This window comes from Moschus berezovskii, chromosome 21 (assembly GCF_049115385.1).
Source record: "Moschus berezovskii isolate FMDL1 chromosome 21, NW_MosBer_1.0, whole genome shotgun sequence".
Taxonomy (NCBI): domain Eukaryota; kingdom Metazoa; phylum Chordata; class Mammalia; order Artiodactyla; family Moschidae; genus Moschus; species Moschus berezovskii.
This window is the reverse complement of record NC_142480.1, coordinates 71,465,622-71,486,694: the sequence shown is the minus strand read 5'-3', so window position 1 is coordinate 71,486,694 and position 21,073 is coordinate 71,465,622.

Sequence of the window (21,073 nt, the reverse complement as noted above, 5' to 3'; positions counted from 1 at the left end):
GCGAGATGAGGAACTTTTCCAATGCAGAGTCTCATTAAAATTCCACATTCCCGCTTGAAACTCGAAAGGGTACTTGACACCCTTTATGCGACTCAAAACTTCCCCAACATAACCGGCCCCACTGAGGAAGAGCACCCAATTTACCTACACAACGCTAGATTCGGCCCTATTCCTCTGGTGTGCCACGGGAAGAATACTGCGGTTTCCGTTCCAACACGAAAGCAGGCCAGACTTCCCTGGGACAACACCGGCAATATCCTGAGATCCCCGTCGCAACTCAAGAGAAACTACAAGCTACCAGCCTGAGCTGGACAAAAACCAAAAAATTCGCCCATCAATGCGAGATGAGGAAATTGTCTGCTGCAGAATCTCAAGAGAAATCCCACATTCCCGCTTGAAACTCGTTGGGGTAATTGACACCCTTTATGCGACACAAAAATTCCCTGACATAGCAGTCCCCACAGGAGAGGAGAACACAATATACAGACTCATTCTTAGATGAGGCCCTATTCCCATTCCACACCTCGAGGGTAATCCCGAAGCTTTCCTTGCAACACGAAAGGAGACCTGACTTCTAAGAAGCAAAACGAGCGAGTTCCTGAGGTCCCTGTCATAATTCGAGAGAGACTACAAGCTACCCGCTGCTATGAGTTCCCCCTCCACAGGAGGTACGTCCTGAGGATCTAGCAAAGCTCCAAGGTAAAACCGACTATGACATCACAACAGGACAGGATACCTGACACCCATGATGAGGCTATAGACAAAGCCATAATGAACGGCCTGATCACGACACGAGGACAGATTCCTCTTTTATAACTCGAAAGGAAAGCAGAATTCCATGCCTCAAATCGATACGAAACCTGTCCCCTCGGTAAAACCTTTATAGCAACTCCGAGATCCCTGTCGCCACTGGAGAGGAACACACAGTTGACCGATTCAACGCTAGATGCGGCCCTATTCCTCTGCTGTGCCTAGAGAAGTATCCAGAGGTTTCCCTTCCAACATGATAAGAGACCTGACTTCCATGGGACAACACGAGAGAGTTCCTGAGGTCTCCGTCACAACTCGAGAAGAACCCCAAGCTTCCAGCCGCAACTCGAGAAAAACCACAAGGTTATCCCATCAATGCCAGATGAAGAAATTTTTCATTGCAGAGTCTCACGAGAAATCCCACATTCCCGCTTGAAATTCGAATGGGTACTTGACACCAAGATAGTCACGATAATGTGATCACTGACCTAGAGCCAGACATCTTGTAATGTGAAGTCAAGTGGGCCTTAGAAAGCATCACTACTAACAAAGCTAGTGGAGGTGATGGAATTCCAGTTGAGCTATTTCAAGTCTTGAAAGATGATACTGTGAAAGTGCTGCACTCAATATGCCAGCAGATTTGGAAAACTCAGCAGTGGCCACAGGAATGGAAGAGGTCAGTCTTCATTCCAATCCCAAAGAAAGGCAATGACAAAGAATGCTCAAACTACCGCACAATTGCACTCATCTCACACACTAGTAAAGTCATGCTCAAAATTCTCCAAGCCAGGCTTCAGCAGTATGTAAACCGTGAACTCCCAGATTTTCAAGCAGGTTTTAGAAAAGGCAGAGGCACCGGAGATCAAATTGCCAACATCCGCTGGATCATGGAGAAAGCAAGAGAGTTTCAGAAAAACATCTATTTCTGCTTCATTGACTATGCCAAAGCCTTTGACTGTGTCGATCACAATAAACTGTGGAACATTCTGAAAGAGATAGGAATCCCAGACCACCTCACCTGCCTCTTGAGAAACCTGTATGCAGGTCAGGAAGCAACTGTTAGAACTGTACATGGAACAACAGACTGGTTCCAAATAGGAAAAGGTGTACGTCAAGGTTGTATATTGTCACCTTGCTTATTTAACTTATATGCAGTGTACATCATTGAGGAACGCTGGGCTGGAAGAAGCACAATCTGGAATCAAGATTGCTGGGAGAAATATCAATAACCTCAGATATGCAGATGACACTACCCTATGGCAGAAAGTGAAGAGGAACTCAAAAACCTCTTGGTGAAAGTGAAAGAGGAGAGTGAAAAGGTTGGCTTGAAGCTCAACATTCAGAAAACAAAGATCATGGCATCTGGTCTCATCACTTCATGGGAAATCGATGGAAAAACAGTGGAAACAGTGTCAGACTTTGTTTTTTTGGGCTCCAAAATCACTGCAGATGCTGATTGCAGCCATGAAATTAAAAGACGCTTGCTCCTTGGAAGGAAAGTTATGACCAACCTTGATAGTATATTAAAAAGCAGAGACATTACTTTGCCAACCAAGGTCCGTCTAGTCAAGGCAATGGTTTTTCCCATGGTCCTGTATGGATGTGAGAGTTGGACTGTGAAGAAGGCTGATCGCCGAAGAATCGATGCTTTTGAACTGTGGTGTTGGAGAAGACTCTTGAGAGTCCCTTATACTGCAAGGAGATCCAACCAGTCCATTCTAAAGGAGATCAACCCTGGATGTTCATTGGAGAGACTGATGCTAAAGCTGAAACTGCAATACTTTGGCCACCTCATGCGACGAGTTGACTCACTGGAAACGACTCTGATGCTGGGAAAGGTTGGGGGCGGGAGGAGAAGGGGACGACGGAGAATGAGATGGCTGGATGGCATCACCGACTCTGTGGACATGAAATTTAATGTACTCCGGGAGTTGGTGATGGACAGGGAGGCCTGGCGTGCTGTGATTCATGGGGTCGCGGAGAGTCGGACACGACTGAGCGACTGAACTGAACTGAACTGAACTGAACTTGACACCATTTATGTGACTCAAAAACTACCCGACATAGCTGTCCCCACTGGAGAGGAGCACACGTTTTTCCAACTCAACAGCAGAGGAGGCCCTATTCCTATTCCACGTCTCAAGTGTAATCCCGAAGTACCCCTTGCAAGATGACAGGAGACCTGAATTCCCTGAAGCAACACGAGCGATTTCCTAGGTTCCCTTTGCAACTGGAGAGAGATACCAAGTTTCCCTCCGCAACTCGAGAGAAACAACAAGATTTTGCCCTAAAGGCGAGATAAGGAGCATTTCCGTTGCAGATTCTCAAGGGCAGTCCCCCGTTCCCGTTGGAAACTCCAGAAGGTTCTTAACATCCTTTATGTGACTGAAAAATTACACCAACCTACCCCATCCCAATCAAGAAGAACACCGAGTTTCCTGCCACAACTGACAAAGTGCCCTGTTTCCAGTTCTCTTTTCCAGATGACAGTCGATCCCACTGCTATGTCTGGAATGGAATCCGGACATTCCCGTGGCACAGTACAAGGAGGCCAGGACCACCTTGAAACTCGGGAATATCCACAGGGTTTCAAAACACAATTGGAAAAGGTACCGGTGTCCCCACCCACTCGAGATATTGTCTGATTCCACTGAACAGATTCAAATGTATCCTCGAGGATCAACTCACAAGACGAGTGGAGACCTGACTCCCCGAGCATTCTCGATACTATCTCCAGGTACAAATTCAACTCAAATGTGGCCTAACACCCCTTTTACAAATCGAGAAGGAAGCGGAGTTCCAAGTCTGAATACGAGAGGAGGCCTGACTCCCCAGGTGAAATTTGAGAGCAATCCTAAGATCTCTGTTGCTACTGGAGAGGAATGCTGAGTTAAACCGACGCGAATCTAGATTCAGACCTCTTTCTTTGCAGCAACGCCAAGGAATCCTAAGTTTCCTCTTGCAAATGGAAAGGAGTTCTGACTTCCCAGAGACAACACGGGAGGCTCCATGATATTCCCGTCGTTACGCGAGTGGATCACCAAACTTCCCATAGCAACTCGAGCAAAACCTCGAGATTCCTCTTTCAAAGCAAGATGAGGTAATCTTTTTTTCCTGAAACACATAGACAGAAGTCCCGAGTTCCTTTTCCAATTTCGATATGAGGCTTGATTTCCTTGATGCAACTTAAGGGTCGCCCAGAGATACGCATCCCGATGAGAGAAGAAAACTGAATTTCCCCACCACAATTTAAGAGAAGGCCTGTGATCACACCTCAGCTGAAGATAATGGGACATTCCACTTTCAAATGAAGAGGAATCCCAACTTCGTCTCACACCACTTGATGAGTCCTGTCACATCTACTGACACTCGAGGGCAACCCAATATATACTGTAGCAAGGTCAAAGGACACCGAGTTCTCACTCAACTAGAGATGAGTCATGTTGTGTTTGCAGCAGCTCCAGTGGAACACGGAGTATCAACTCCTAATGTGATCGGAGGCATTAATCCCCCGCTGAGCCTCTCGAAAAAGCCCAAATTTCCCACTCAAACAGATAGAAGGCCTGATAATCCTTTTACAACTTGGGGGGAAATCTTAGTTCCCTCCTCAACGAAGACTAGGCCTGACTCCCCAGGGGAACTTTCATAGCAACCCCAAGATCCCTGTGGCCACTGGAGAGGAAAACTGAGTTTACCCTCTCAAGTCTAAATGTGGCCCTCATGCCGTGCAACGACTCGAAAGGAATCACGAAGTTCCACTTACAACACGACAGGAGACCTGACTTCCATGAGGCAAAACTAGCGAGTCACAGTGGTTCCCGTCGTAACTCGAGAAGACCTCCAAGCTTCAAGCCGCAATTCGAGAAAAACCATGAAATTCTGCACTCCACGTACAGGTCGCCCCTATCCGCTAATTAAACTTTCTGGATGTTCCCGACGAACAATAGCCAATCAGACTTTCTCTGTTTCCGGTGAAAAGGGACTCGGGTGCAGCCTCCCTTTCAGCACCGATCCCCAGGTCGGGTTGACAGGGTTCTGATCTTCCATCTGTGAGCCGCAGGCCACAGGTATCCTCGTTTGGCCTTGGCTGTGTGAGCAGCTGAAGGGAGTTTAGTCTCGGCAGGCGCCCAGCAGGCCTGTGGCTTCGGACCGCCAGAGGTGAGCATCTCAGCAGACGGAAACAGCCGTGCCAGAAGTGTAGTGGGATCCACCCTGAGGGTGGGCACTGATCGCCAAGAGATGCTCCTGTGGGACTTTGATGGGTCCTGCACACTCTTCTCCCAGAGAGCGAGAGAGATGTCTATGGGCTCTGCTAGGCCCTCGGCTCCCTCTTGTGGTCCCGAAGGCTGGTTGTCACCATCTGGAGCACCTAGCCCTGAGATGATGACCACTGCCACCTGCACTGTGTTTCCCTTTGCCCACGTGTACATGCGAAGTGTCAGGCCATCTCTGACCTACACGAGACATGTGCATTTCCTCTCATTGGATCTGCATATGTTTCTTCTCTTTCCTTCCCGATCACTGATTTTCTCGAGAATATGGGGGCTAAAAGGATGGTGGGTCTTTCTCTGGCTTTGTGCTCTGAGGAACACTTCTCCCTTTGTTGGTGTGGGTTTATCTTTCCATTTCTCCTGCCTGGTTTATTGTTGTGAGTTTGTTTGTTCTGGCAGAAGAACTCAGCATTTCCCTTGTGCCTGAGGAGTCCCAATTACCACAGCACTGCCTACCTGGAGATTTTGAGCACATTTGCAAGAGGCTTATTTTAGCAGGTGACATCTTGAAAGGACCTACACTGTCCTTTCAGATACCCAAAGGCTACTTCAAATGACATAGAAACGAGAATTCTAAAGTTTGGTCTTCCAATAGGTGGGGAGTCAGAAACTCCCCTGGAGAAGGGAAAAGCTACCCACTCCAGGATTCTGCTATAGAGAATTCCACGGGCTGTAGAATTCATGGGGATGCCAAGATTCTAACAATATTGAGAGACTGCAACTTTCAACTTCAGTCAGAGGAAAATCCAGTTTCCTTTCATTTCAGTGATTGGCATTGATTGTGGCCTCAAAAGGATGGGAAGAAATGCAGAGAAAAGTAGACTCAATGTTGTCAGGAGGGGGAGAGAGGAACGGGGAGTGCTTGCCATGAATCTAGGCTTTGCTGGGAAGTGGGGGGAATAGAATGAGGGTGTCTGAATGTAGACAGTGGTGATGCTTACAGAGCATCGTGAAGGCCTCCATATTCCCAGATGGCTTCAAGGGAGGAAAATTTATTTATACACACTTATGAGCAAAATATACATAAAGCCACAAAAAACATAAAAGATGGGAAGAAAGATGCCTAGGAGCCTGATGAAAATCAGCTCAGGGGAAGGGAATTCAATCTCCCCTGGGTTGGGAGAGAGTGGACGGCGTCCACGGGGAACACACAGGGATGGAGGCTGCAGAGCCAACTGCACCCTTGGACCAGGTATTTGCCAAAAGGGTTCTGAGTCTATGTCCAGAACTGGGGCCTGTTCTCCCTTCAGGAGAGGGACAGAAATGGTGTGCGTCTGAGTCCTTGGCAGGAGCCAGGGCAGCCTGCCCCTGCCCAGGTGGTCACTCAGGCCCTGACTAGGGTTCTGCCGCCAAAGCCCAAGCAGGTGCAAGTGCACGTGGAGGTGGAGGTTCTGGAAGGTGGGGTAGGACATCAGGGCCTGGGGCTGGGGGTCCTGCAGGCACAGAGATCCAATATGCTGAGGGTGCTGGCCAGTACACGGCTTGCCCCGTGTCTTTGGGTGGGGACGTCTCAGGTCTCGATCTCCCCTCATTGGATCCCTGGGTCCTGCACCTGGAGCTCCCAGCTCTGTAGGGACAGGTCTTGTTCGTGGAGGCTGGATGAGTTTGACGGCCAGAGCTAGAGCTTGGGGAAAAGAAGAGTATGCCACAGGCCAGACTTGCCATGTGCCTAAGTGGGCATGAAAGCTTCCTAGAGATGCGCTAAGAAGGCCCAACATTGGTGTCTTCTCTGCAGTCTCCAAGATGGATGGTTTGAGTCCAGCCTTTGGTCCAGGCCCAGCCTCAGCTTTTGAGGACTCATTCCTGTGTGGCTCAGCACCGCCTCCCCACACTCACATGCAGCATCCCCAGCAGCCTCACCTCTGTGCTCTGCTGTGTGGGGTTCCAGGTCCTCCTGCTGCCTCCGAGGCAGGGCTTCTCAGCGCTCTGGTTTAGAGCTGGCTGTGCTGAGCTCAGTGGCGGCCTGAGACTGGGTACCCGGGTGTGTGCTGTGTGGTTTCTGAGCAGCAGGCCTTGCCCACTTCCTCTTCATCGCCAGTTCGCCTGAGCCCTCCGTGGTCACGCTCACCTGGAGCCTGCACTGGGCCTCCAGGGCAGGGGGTGGTACTCTGAAACCTCCAACTTGGAGGTTGATGGGGTGTGCACCTCAGGGGCCACCTCGGGTGGGACGCTATGCAATGATAGTGACCACCAGCCAGCCCTGCTTCAATATTTCTGAGCTGAGCCTGGACAAGATGTCTAAAGTTGCTGCCCGTCTGCCCTTCTGCTCCCAAAAAGAACAGATACGGGTGTCTGCTCAGTACCCACCGGGTAGGATGGAGACCCTCCATGAGGGTGTGAGGTCAACCTGGGCACACGACTCAGCCCGGACACTCCCCATGCCACCCAGCATGCTCTCCCCTGGGATGTGGACACAAGCGACCCACGGGCTCCTGACCCACATGCGGCTGGACTTGCCTGAGGCAGACACACCACAAGAAAGCCCCATCCACACACAAGGAAAGGCCTCAGGCTTCCCCATATGGGACGGGAGAGGTGGCCTGACCTGGCCTGGGTCTCCCCTGTTACCTTTCGGTTCCTTCGGGCAAAGGATCAGAGGCCTCTCTGGGGGCCCTGAGCCAGCATCGACCATGTTCCCACACACTCTGCCTGTGAGCTTGCCTGAGGCCCTGGCCTCTGGGCAGGGGCAAACAGCAGAACATCTTGAAAGCAAGCGATCTGGCTGGGGACTCCTCTCTCCTGGGGAGGCCTGGAAACCCGGGTTTCGGGTTCTATTGGGTTCTGTTTCCAGGAAATGATATCATTTCCTGCTTTCGTGGCCAAGGTCCATTCCACAAAGTTTCCCAAGGGAACCTCTGTGTTTCTGGTTGTTCCCCCATGCCCTCAGGACACGTGCAGGCAAATTGACACCCACAGAGCACAACCCACAGCCTTGAGGAGACCAGGGTGCAGCCAGGGCCTGAGCTCTGAGGATACAGCTGCTTTCAGCCCAGGCTCCTTCTTCTCAGAAGTGAAGTGGCCCTGGGCAAGCCATGTGCCCCGCAGGGTTTCCACAGTCTCTCCATTTGCAGAGTGGGGATCACTCTCCCATTTCCTGCCTAGGTCTGTCCACCTAAGAACAGCTCCAGTGCCTTTTCAAACTTTGGGCTGCTCTCACATGGAGCTAGGACACTGAGACTTCCCAATGGACGGATTCCACACAGGGCTACCTAGCACAGAATGGGGCAGAATCAGGCCTTGATGGGCTCTGGGACCTTCGAAGATGAAGTCCACTTCCTGCCTATTTCTTGACCCCAGCATTGGGAGGACCGGAAGGTAATATTCAGACATCGCCGCCTCTGATATCAACATTCCTCGTCCTACTCAAATGTCGAACTCTGCCTCGAGGGGTTGTGGAGCCTGCCCCAACAGTGGCTCCCTGCATACTTGTTTTTGAGTCTCATCATCTCGGGTCATTTTCCCCCTTTCAGGGGGAATTGGCACTGTTACTTTTCCCAAAATCAAGTGAGATTCATGCAAATACTGTGAAATCGATTCATTTACTCTCTCCATTGTTCAGTCTCTCCCTCGTTCCCTCTCTTTCTTGACCTTTCCAAATTCAGTCTGTCTCTTCTTCTCTGAGTTTCTCCTCTGGATGCTTGCATGCCTGAGAAATGCATGTACGCATGTATATTGTTGACCTTCAGTTCAGTTCAGTTCAGTTCAGTCGCTTAGTCGTGTCCGACTCTTAGCAACGCCATGAACCACAGCACGCCAGGCCTCCCTGTCCATCACCAACTCACGGAGTTCACTCAAACTCATGTCCATCGAGTCGGTAATGCCATTCAGCCACCTCATTCTCTGTCGTCCCCGTCTCCTCCTACCCCCAATCGCTCCCAGCATCAGAGTCTTTTCCAGTGAGTCATCTCGTCGCATGAGGTGGCCAAAGTGTTGGAGTTTCAGCTTTAGCATAAGTCCTTCCAATGAACACCCAGGATTGATCTCCTCTAGAATGGACTGGTTGGATCTCCTTGCAGTCCAAGGGACTCTCAAGAGTCTTCTCCAGCACCAGAGTTCAAAAGCATCAATTCTTCGGCGATCAGCTTTCTTCACAGTCCAACTCTCACATCCATACATGACCACGGGAAAAACCATAGCCTTGACTAGACGGACCTCGGTTGGCAAAGTAATGTCTCTGCTTTTTATTATGCTATCTAGGCTGTTCATAACTTTCCTTCCAAGGAGCAAGCGTCTTTTAATTTCATGGCTGCAATCAGCATCTGCAGTGATTTTGGAGCCCAAAAAAATAAAGTCTGACACTGTTTCGACTGTTTCTCCATCTATTTCCCAAGAAGTGATGGGACCAGATGCCATGATCTTCGTTTTCTGAATGTTAAGCTTCAAGGCAACCTTTTCACTCTCCTCTTTCACTTTCATCTATAGGCCTCTGAGTTCCTCTTCACTTTCTGCCATAGGGTGGTGTCATCTGCATATCTGAGGTTATTGATATTTCTCCCAGCAATCTTGATTCCAGCTTGTGCTTCTTCCAGCCCAGCGTTCCTCACGATGTACTCTGCATAGAAGTTAAATAAGCAGGGTGACAATATACAACATTGACGTACTCCTTTTCCTATTTGGAACCAGTCTGTTGTTCCATGTCCAGTTCTGACTGTTGCTTCATGACCTGCATGCAGGTTTCTCCAGAGGCAGGTGAGGTGGTCTGGGATTCCCATCTCTTTCAGAATGTTCCATAGTTTATTGTGATCCACACAGTCAAATGCCTTGGCATATTCAATGAAGCAGAAATAGATGTTTTCATGGAACTCTCTTGCTTTCTCCATAATCCAGCGGATGTTGGCAATTTGATCTCTGGTGCCTCTGCCTTTTCTAAAACCTGCTTGAACATATGTAAGTTCTTGATTCACATATTGCTGAAGCCTAGCTTGGAGAATTTTGAGCATGACTTTACTAGTGTGTGAGATGAGTGCAATTGTGCTGTAGTTTGAGCATTCTTTGGCATTCCCTTTCTTTGGGATTGGAATGAAGACTGACCTTTTCCAGTCCTGTGGCCATTGCAGAGTTTTCCAAATTTGCTGGCATATTGAGTGCAGCACTTTCACAGCATCATCTTTTAGGATTTGAAATAGCTCAATTGGAATTCCATGACTTCCACTAGCTTTGTTTGTAGTGATGCTCTCTAAGGCCCCCTTGACTTCACATTACAAGATGTCCGGCTCCAGGTGAGTGATCACACCATTGTGATTATCTTGGTCTTGAAGATCTTTTTTGTACAGTTCTTCTGTGTATTCTTGCCACCTCTTCTTAATATCTTCTGCTTCTGTTAGGTCCATAACATTTCTGTCCTTTATCGAGCCCATCTTTGCATGAAATGTTTTCTTGATATCTCTAATTTTCTTGAAAAGATCTCTTGTTTTTCCTATTCTGTTGTTTTCCTCTATTTCTTTGCATTGATCGCTGGGGAATTGTTGACCTAAGGTGAGGATTTAGGGTTTCATTTCAAGTGAGGTAAAGGTTTCGGGTGGGAGTTCGTGTTAGGGGAAAGGATATGTCTGGGGTTTGTTCTGGGAGACTTAGTGGTGTGAGTTCTCAGTCTCTTTTATGAAGGAACCCCTTCTCCGATATTCTGCTTGCAAATATTCTTTTGTGTTCAGATTGTTACCATTTTGATAAGTGAATGCTAACTTTTCTGATGCAGAGCTGTTCAGTGGATGGAAGCAAGTTGGTGTCTTTTGGTTTCCTGTTTTCTTGACTTGAAGAGACCCAATTTTCTTCCCCCTCCCACACACGTGTTGAGAAGTCCCTGACATTAAGGAGCCAATGGCCCTTGTTTCTTTCCAGGAGTTTCATCACTTCAGGTTTTTATTGACGTGTTTCCCTAAATCTGAAATGTTATGAGAACAATAGCTAATGTTATTGTTCAGATGGAAGCATCTCCAATTGCCACGGCCTTTCGTTGCAGAGGCTCTAGTTCCCATTCGTATCGCCTCCACTCCTTTGGCATTGAGGAATTGACCGTTGATGCTTGGGTTTATTTCTGGACCCTCAATTCCATTCCATGTATCTGGTTCTGCGTTTTTGATTTCTTCCCAGTACCATGCTGTCCTGATGATCCTAGTGTGATACTCTAATTGGCTATCAGGCAGCCTGCTATGTACATTTCAGGGCTTTGTGGCAGATTGCATTGACTATTTTGACTCCTTTGTTTTTCCATAGATATTCTGGAATTCTTTGCTTATAATGACCTGAGAACACCCGTTGGTATTTTGAGAGGAATAGGGTGGAAACTCTTGATTGCCCCAAGGTGGGGGTTGGGGGGAGGGGGAAGTGATATCATCTTACCAGGAGGAATTCCTCTGATCCGTGAGCACAGTTTATTTTCCATTGGATTGCTGGGCTTCACCTTTTTTCATCCATCTCTTGCAGTTCTCTGAGAAGAAGGGCTTCCCTCCTGGCTTAGATGGACTCCTAGCTATTGCCTTTCAGGGAATGTCACTGTCAGTGGGGTTGATAATTGCCTTCTTCTAAGCGTTTGCTGGAAGTGTTAGAAATGCCAAGGATTTTTCTTCCCCTTCCTCACTGTCCATTTCTCTGAGCCTCCAGGTAGAACAGGCCTATTTCAGGGTCCCACGGGGCTCGGGGAATGCAGCTAGACTGTATTTCTCAGGCCTCAGTGCTGGGCATCATCCGGTGTACTCTCCCTGTCCCTTCCTTCTCCTGGTGTCTCCTTCAGGCCCATTTGTGTTCATGTCATTTGTGTATGAAGAGCCAAATCCTGCCTAAGCTCTGTGTATGCAAACAATTTTCTCCCAGCTTGGGATATGTCATTTGCGCTTTTCAGACGGTTTTTCCCTTAGTCCAAATCTTGGATTTGACAAAGTTCACTGTGTTCCCTTGTTACTCTTTGTGTAGTGCCTTTCTGTATTGTGTGTGAAGACACAGAACTCATGCTAATCTCTGCTCCATTTCCTTCTGGATTTGTGAAACGTTTTGCATGGAACATATGTCTAGGAATCATTTCAAGTGCATTTGTTGAGAGGTGTCAAGTTTCCATGGACATGCATGTCATCCCCTCTGGTTTCCAAATGTGTTGCTCCTAAACTCTTTTGGATAACTTCTCGGAAAGATGGGTGTTTTTCAGCTTGCATTTCCACAGAAGAATGGATTCAGCAGTTCTAGCTCAGGGACGTTATGTCCAGTGAAAAAGGAGTTGGGTGCGGCCTCCCTTTCAGCAGCAATCCCAAGTTCAGGTTGACAGGGCTCTGAACTTCCATCTGTGATCCAGATTCCACAGGCATCCTTGTGTGTCCTTGTCTGTGTGAGCAGCTGAAGGGAGTTTCATCTCCGAAGGCTCCCAGCAGGCCGCAGCTTCAGACCACCAGAGGTGAGCATCTCAGAGGACAGGAGCCACCGTGCCAGAAGTGGAGTGGGATCCACCCTGATGTTGGGCACTGATCGTCAAGTGATGTTCCACTGGGACTATGATGGGTCCGCCACACTCTTCTCCCACATAGCGAGAGAGATGTCTATGGGATCTGCTAGGCCCTCCACTCCCTCTTGTGGTCCGGAAGGCTGGTTGTCACCATCCTGAGCACCTAGCTCTGAGATGATGGCCACCTCCACCTACAATGTATGTCCCTTTTCCCACGTGTCCATGCAAAGTGTCAGGCCATCTCTGAGCTACACTAGCCATGTGCTTTGCCTGTCATTGGACCTGCACATGTTTCTTCTTTTTCCTTCCTGATAACTGATTTTCTCGAGCATGTGGGTGCCACAAGGATGGTTTGTCTTTCTCTGGCCTTGTGTTCTGAGGAACACTTCTCCCTTTGTTGGTGTGGGTTTATCTTTCCATTTATCCTGCATGGTTTAATGTTGTGAGTTTGTTGGTATCGGCGGAAGAACTCAGCCTTTCACTTGTGCCTGATGCGTCCCACTTACAACAGGATGACCTACCTGGAGATTCTGAGCACATTTGCCGTGATGACTTCATTTGGCAGATGATACCTTGAAAGGACCTACACAGTCCATTCAGATATCCAAAGACTCCTTCAAATGACACAGAAACCAGAATTCTCCAGTTTGGTCTTCCAATATGTGGGGAGTCAGAACAATCCCCTGGAGAAGGGAAAAGCTACCAACTCCAGGATTCTGGCCTAGAGAATTCCATGGACTGTAGAATTCATGGGGATGCCAAGACTCTAACAATACTGAGAGACTATAACTTTCACCTTCAGTCAGACCAAAATCCAGTTTCCTCTCATTTTAGCGATTGGCATTGATTGGGGACCCCGAAACGATGGGAAAAAATGCAGAGAGAAGTAGCCTCAATGTTTTCAGGTGGGGGAGAGAGGATCGGGGAATGCTTGCCATGAATCCAGGCTTTGCTGGGAAGTGGGAGGGATATAGAATGAGTGTTTCAGAATATAGAGAGTGGTGATGCTTACACAGCATTGTGAAGGCCTCCATCTTCCCAAATGGCATCAAAGAAGGAAAATTTATTGGCACACACTTGTGAGCAAAATATACAGAAAGCCATAAAAGACATAAAAGATGAGAAGAAAGATGCCTAGAAGCCTGATGAAAATCAGCTCAGGGGAAGGGAAGTCAATCTCCCCTGGGTGGGGAGGGAGTGGACGGCGTCCACAGGGAACACACAGGGATGGAGACTGCAGAGCCAACCTCGCCTCTGGACGATGTGTTTGCTGAAAAGGCTCTGGAAGTCTGTCCAGAGCAGGGACCTGTTCTCCCTGCAGGGGTGGGACAGTCATGGTGGGCGTCTGAGTCTTTGGCAGCAGCCAGGGCAGGCTGCCCTTGTGCAGGTGGTCACTCAGCCCCTGACTCAGGTTTTGCTGCCAAAGCCCAAGCAGGTGTATGTACACGTGAAGGTGGAGGTTCTGGAAGGCATGGTGAGACATTGGGGCCTGGGGCTGGGAGTCGTGCAGGTATAGAGTTCCGATGTGCTCAAGGGACTGTCAAGAACCCGGTTCGCCCCGTAGCTTTGGGAGGGTTGTCTTAGGTCTCGATCTCCCCTCATTGGATGCCTGAGTCCTGCATCTGGAGATCCCACATCTGTAGGGAAGGGTCTTGTACGTGGAAGCTGGCTGAGTTTCATGGCCAGAGCTAGAGCTGGGAGAGAAGAAGAGTTTGCCAAATGCCAGCCTTGCCATGAGCCTAAAGGGACATGAAGGTTTCCTAGAGATTCGCTAAGAAGGCCCTGCTTCGGAGTCTTCTCTGCAGTCTCCAAGATGGGTGGTGTGAGGCCAGCCTTTGGTCCAGGCCCAGCCCCACTCTGGGGGACTCCTCCCTGTGTGGCTAAGCACCGCCTCCCCACACTCACATGCAGCAGCCCCAGGAGCCTCAACTCTGTGCTCTGCACTGCTGAGCTCCAGGCTCTCCTGCTGCCTCCAAGGAAGGGCTTCTCGGAGCTCTGGGTCAGAGCTGGGTGTGCTGAGCTCCGTGGCAGCCTGAGACAGGACCCCGGAGTGTGTGCTTGGTGGTGTCTGTGCAGCAGGCCTTGCCTGCTTCCTCTTCTTCTCCAGTTTGGCTGAGCCCTCCATGGCCACGCTCACCTGGAGCCTGTACTGGGCTTCCTGGGCAGGGGGCTGGTGCTCTGAACCCTCCCTCAGGGTGGTGGTGGGGGTGTTCCCCTCAGGGGCCACTTCGGGTGGGACACTCTACAATGACAGTGACCATCAGAAGCACTCCTTTGATATTTCTGAGCTGTGCCAGGCCAGGATGGCTGCTGCCTCTGCCCATCTGCCCTTCTGCTCCCAGAAAGCGCAGAGACGAGTGTCTGCTCAGATACGCAATCGGGAGGACAGAGATACCCCTGAGGGAGTGAGGTCAGCCTGGGCAGCCAGCTCTGCCCGGATGCTTCCCATGCCACCAGGCTGCTCTCCCCTGTGGTGTGGACAAAAGCGACCCACGAGCTCCTGACCAATATGCAACTGGGCTTGCTTAAGGCAGACACATCCCGAGAAACTCCCATCAACACACAGGCAAAGGCCTCAGGCTTCCCCATGTGGGATGGGAGAGGTGGCCGGACCCGGCCTGGGCCACCCTGTTACCTTTCTCTTCCTTAGGGCAAAGGGCCAGAGGCCTCTCCGGGGTCCCTGCGCCAGCGTCATCCACGTTCCCACATTCTCTGCCTGTGAGTTCGCCTGAGGCCCCGGCCTCTGGGCAGGGGCAAACAACAGAACATCTTAAAAGCAAGTGATCTGGCTGGGGACTCCTCTCCACTGAGGAGGCCTGGATACCAGGGTTGCCGGTTCTGTTGGGTTCTGCTGCCAGGAAGTGACATCATTTCCTGGTTCATGGCCGAGGTCACTTCCACAAAGCTCCCCAAGGGAACCTCTGGATTTCTGGGTGTTTCCCCACGCCCTTAGGCCACGTGCAGGCACAGTGACACACACAGCCCACCCCACAGCATTGGGGAGACCTGAGTGCCGCCAGGGCCCGAGCTCTGAGGACACAGCTGCTTTTAGCCCAGGCTCCTTCTCAGAAGTAAAGTGGCCCTGGGCAAGGCATGTGCCCTGCAGGTTTTCCCCACTCTCTCCATCTGCAGAGTGGGGGTCACTCTCCCATTTCCTGCCTAGATCTGTCAGCCTACGAACAGCTCCAGTGCCTGTTCAAACATTGGGCTGCTATCACATGGAGCTTGGATACTGAGATTTCCCAAAGGATGGATTCCACACATGGCTGACCTTGCACAGAATGGGTCAGAATCAAGCCTGGATGGGCTTTGGGACCTGGAAAAAGGCCGTCCCCTTTCTGCCTATTTCTTGACCCCTGCATTTGGAGGACCGGAAAGTCATATTCAGACATCACCCCCTCTGATATCAACCATCCCCATCCTACTCAATTGCCCCACTTGGTCTCGAAGGCTGGGTGAGTCTGCCCCAACAGTGGCTCCCCGCATCCTTGTCCTTCAGTCTCATCATCTTGAGTAATTTTCCCCCTTGGGGGAAAAGCACAGTCATTGTTTTCAACCACAAGAGTGATTCATGAAAATTCTATGAAACTGAATCATTTCCTCTCTCCATTGTCCAGTCTCTCTCCCTCGTTCCCTCTCTTTCTTGACCTTTCCAAATTCAGTCTGTCTCTTCCTCTCTGTGTCTCTCCTCTGGATGCTCGCATGCATGTGAATGCATGGACGCATGCATGTTGTTGAACTTGTTTGAGGCTTCAGGGTTTCGTGTTGAGTGAGTTAAAGGTTTGTCGTTGGATTTGGTGTTAGGGGAAGGGATAGGTCTGGGGTTTGTTCTGGGAGACGCGTAGGAACCCCTTCTCCGATATTCTGCTTGCTAATATTCTTTTCTGTTCAGTTTGTTACCATTTTGATTTGTGAATGCTCAGGTCTTCTGATGCAAATCTGTTAAAGTGGATGGAAGCCCGTGGGTGTCCTTTGGTTTACTGTTTCCATGACTTGAAGGGACCCAATTTTCTTCCCCCACACACACACACATGTTAGGAAGTCCATGACATGAAGGAGCCTATGGCCCGTACTTATTTCCAGGAGTTTCATCACTTCAGGCTTTGTGTTGATGTGTTTCACTGAATCTGACGTGTTCTGAGACCAAAAGCCACTGTGATTGTTCAGATGAAACCATCTCCAATTCCCACGGCCTTTCATTGCAGAGGCTCTTGTTCTCATTCGTATCACCTCCCCTCCTTTGGCTTCGAGGAATTGGCCGTAGAAGCTTGGGTTTATGTCTGGACCCTCAATTCCATTCCATGAATCTGGTTCTGCGTGTTTGATTTCTTCCCAGTACCATGCTGTCTTGATGATCCTAGTGTGATAGTCTAATTGGCTATCAAGCAGCCGGCTATGTCCATTTCAGGGCTTTGTGGCAGATTGCATTGACTCTTTTGACTCCTTTGTGTTTCCATAGACATTTTGAAATTCATTGGTTATAATGCCCTGAGAACAGCCGTTGGTTTTTTTTTTTTTTTTTATTGGAGGCTAATTATTTTACAATATTATTTTGGTTGGTTTTGCCATACATTGACATGAATCCGCCTCGGGTGTACATGAAGTCCCTCTCCCGAAGCCCCCTCCCACCTCCCTCCTTCCTTTATTTTCCCTCTGGGTCATACCAGCCCTGAACATCCTGTAACATGCCTCGACCCTGAACTGGTGATTCGTTTCACAAATGATAATATACATGTTTCAATGCCATTCTCCCAAACCATCCCATCCTCACCCTCTCCCACAGAATCCCTACGACTGTTTTATACATCTGTTTCTCTTTTGCTGTCTCCTATACGGGTTTATCATTTGCATCTTTCTAAATTCCATATATATGCGTTAGTATATTGTATTGGTGTTTTTCTTTCTGGCTTACTTCACTCTGTATAATAGGCTCCAATTTCATCCATCTCATTAGAATTGATTCAAATGCATTCTTTTTAACGTCTGAGTAATACTCCATTGTGTATATATACCAGAGCTTTATTATCCATTCATCTGCAGATGAACATGTAGGTTGCTTCCATGTCCTGGCTATTGTAAACAGTGCTGCGATGAACATTGGAGTACATGTGTCTCTTTCAATTCTGGTTTCCTCGGTGTGTATGCCCAGGAGTGTGATTGCTGGATCATATGGCATTTCTATTTCCAGTTTTTTGAGGAATCTCCACACTGTTCTCCATAGTGGCTGTACTAGCTTGCATTCCCACCAACAGTGTAAGAAGGTTCCCTTTTTTCCACACCCTCTCTAGCATTTATTGCATGTAGACTTTTGGATAGCAGCCATTCTGACTGGTGTGAAATGGTATCTCACTGTGGTTTTGATTGGCATTTCTCTGATTATGAGAGATGTTGAGCATTTTTTCATGTGTTTGTTAGCCATCTTTATGAATTCTTTAGAGAAATGTCTGTTTAGTTCTTTGGCCCATTTTTTGATTGGCTCATTTATTTTTCTGGAATTGAGCTGCAGGAGCTGCTTGTATATTTTGGAGATTAATCCTTTATCAGTTGTTTCATTTGCTATTATTTTCCCCCATTGTGAAGGCTGTCTTTTCCCCTTGCTTATAGTTTCCTTTGCTGTGCAGAAGCTTTTGATTTTAATTAGGTCCCATTTGTTTATTTTTGCTTTTATTTCCAATATTCTGGGAGGTGGGTCTTGGAGGATCCTGCTGTGATTTATGTCAGAGAGTGTTTCGCCTACATTCTCCTCTAGGAGTTTTATAGTTTTTGGTTTTACGTTTATCACTCTAGTCTATTTTGAGTTTATTTTGGTATATGGTGTTAGGAAGTATTCTAGTTTTATTCTTTTACAAGTGGCTGACCAGTTTTCCCAGAACCACTTGTTAAAGAGACTGTCTTTTCTCCATTTTACATTCTTGCCTCCTTTGTCAAAGATAAGGTATCCATAGGTGGGTGGATTTATCGCTGGGCTTTCTATTTTGTTCCATTGATCTATGTTTCTGTATTTATGCCCGTACCATACTGTCTTGATGACTGTGGCTTTGTAGTAGAGACTGAAGTCCGGCAGGCTAATTCCCCCAGTTAAATTTTTCTTTCTCAAGATTGCTTTGGCTATTCGAGGTTTTTTGTATTTCCATACAAATTGTGAGATTATTTGTTCTAGTTCTATGAAAAATATCATTGGTAGCTGGACAGGGATTGCATTGAATGTATAAGTTACTTTAGTTATTATACTCATTTTAACAATATTTATTCTTCCAATACACGAACATGGTATATTTCTCCATCTATTAGTGTACTCTTTGATTATGTTCACTAGTGTTTTATAGTTTTCTGTGTACAAGTCTTTTGTTTCCTTAGGTAAATACATTCTTAAGTATTTAAATCTTTTCGTTGCAACAGAGAATGGAATAGTTTCCTTAATTTCTCATTCTATTTTCTCATTATTAGTGTAAAGGAATGCAAGTGATTTCTGTGTGTTGACTTTATATCCTGCAAATTTACTGTATTCATTGATTAGCTCTAGTAGTTTTCTGGTAGATTCTTTAGGGTTTTCTGTGTAGAGGATCACATCATCAGTGAACAGTGAAAGTTTTACTTCTTCTTTTCCAATTTGTAGTCCTTTTATGTCTTTCTCTGTTCTGATTGCTGTAGCCAAAACTTCCAGAACTATGTTGAATAGTAGTGGTGTGAATGGGCACCCTTGTCTTATTCCTGACATTAGGGGAAATGCTTTCAGTTTTTCACCGTTGAGGATAACGGTTGCTGTGGGTCTGTCATATATAGCTTTTACTATATTGAGATATGTCCCTTCTATTCCCACTTTCTGGAGGGTTTTTATCATAGATGGATGCTGTATTTTGTCAAAGGCTTTCTCTGCATCTATTGAAATAATCATATGGTTTTTAGCTTTCAGTTTGTTAATGTGGTGTATTACGTTGATTGATTTGTGGATATTGAAGAATCCTTGCATTCCTGGGATAAGCCCACTTGGTCATGATGTATGATCTTCTGAATGTGTTGTTGGATTCTGATTGCTAGAATTTTGTTAAGGATTTTTGCATCTATGTTCATCAGTGATATTGGCCTGTAGTTTTCTTTTTTTGTGGGATCTTTACGAGGTTTGGGATTAGGGTGATGGTGGCCTCATAGAATGAGTTTGGAAGTTTCCCTTCCTCAGCAATTTTCTGGAAGAGTTTGAGTAAAATAGGTGTTAGCTCTTCTCTAAATTTTTGGTAGAACTCAGCCGTGAAGCCGTCTGGACCAAGGCTTTTGTTTGCTGGAAGATTTTTTATTATAGCCTCTAGTTCCGAGCTTGTGATGGCTCTGTTCAGATTTTCTATTTCTTCCTGGTTCAGTTTTGTAAAGTTGTACTTTTCTTGGAATTTTTCAATTTCTTCCAGGTTATTCATTTTATTGCCATATAATTGCTGATAGTATTCTCTAATAATCCTTTGTATTTGTGTAGCCGTTGGTATTTTGAGAGGAATAGCGTGCGACCTCTGGACTGCCCAAAGTTGGGGGTTGGGGGGAGGGGGAAGTGACATTTTCTTACCAGGAGAAATTCTTCTGATACTGGAGCACAGTTTATTTTCCATTGGATTGGTGGGCTTCACCTTCTTTCATCCATCTCTTGCAGTTCTCTTAGAAGAGGGGCGTCCCTCCTTGGTTAGATGGACCCCTAGCTATTGCCTTTCAGGAAATGTCACTGTCGATGGGGTTGATACTTGCCGTCTCCTTCTAAGCATTTGCTGTTAGTATTAGAAATGCCAACGATTTCTCTTCCCCTTCCTCACTGTCCATCTCTCTGAGCCTCCAGGTTGAACAGGCCTAGTCCAGGGTCCCACGGCTAATGGGGAGTGCAGCTAGACCGTGTTTCTCAGGCCTTCATTGTTGGGCATCATTCGGTATACTCTCCATGTCCCTTCCTTCGCCTGGTTTCCCTGCAGACCTCTCCTTCAAGCTTGTGTTCATGTCGTTTTGGTATTAGGAGCCAAATTCTGCCTACGTTCCGTGTATGCAAACAGTTGTCTTTCCGCTTGGGATATGTTGTTTGTGTTTTTCAGACGGTCTTTCCCAGAGCCCAAATCTTGGATTTGACAAAGTTCACTGTGTTCCCTGGTTACTCTTTGTGTAGTGCCTTTTGGTATTGTGTGTGAAAACTCAGAGCTCATGTGTAATGTCTGCTATATTTCCTTCTTGATTTGTGAACCATTTTGCATGGAACTTATGTCTAGGAATCATTTGAAGTGCATTTGGTGAGAGGTGTTAATTTTCCATGGACATGCATGTCATCCCCTCTGGTTTCCAATGTGTCACTCCTAAACTCTTGGAGACCTTCTCGGAAAGATGGGTGTTTTTCAGCTTGCATTTCCACAGTTGAATGAATTCAGCAGCTCTAGAAGCAAGGACACTTTGTCCAGTGAAAGGGGGAGTCAGGTGCGGCCTCCCTTTCAGTTCCGATCCCTAAGTCTGGTTGAGAGGGCTCTGATCTTCCATCATTGAGCTAGGAGCCCCAGGCATCCTTGTGTGCCCTTGGACGTGTGAGCGGCTTAAGGGAGTTTCGTCTGCTCAGGCACCAAGCAAGCCTGCGGCTTTGGACCACCAGAGGTGAGCATCTCAGAAG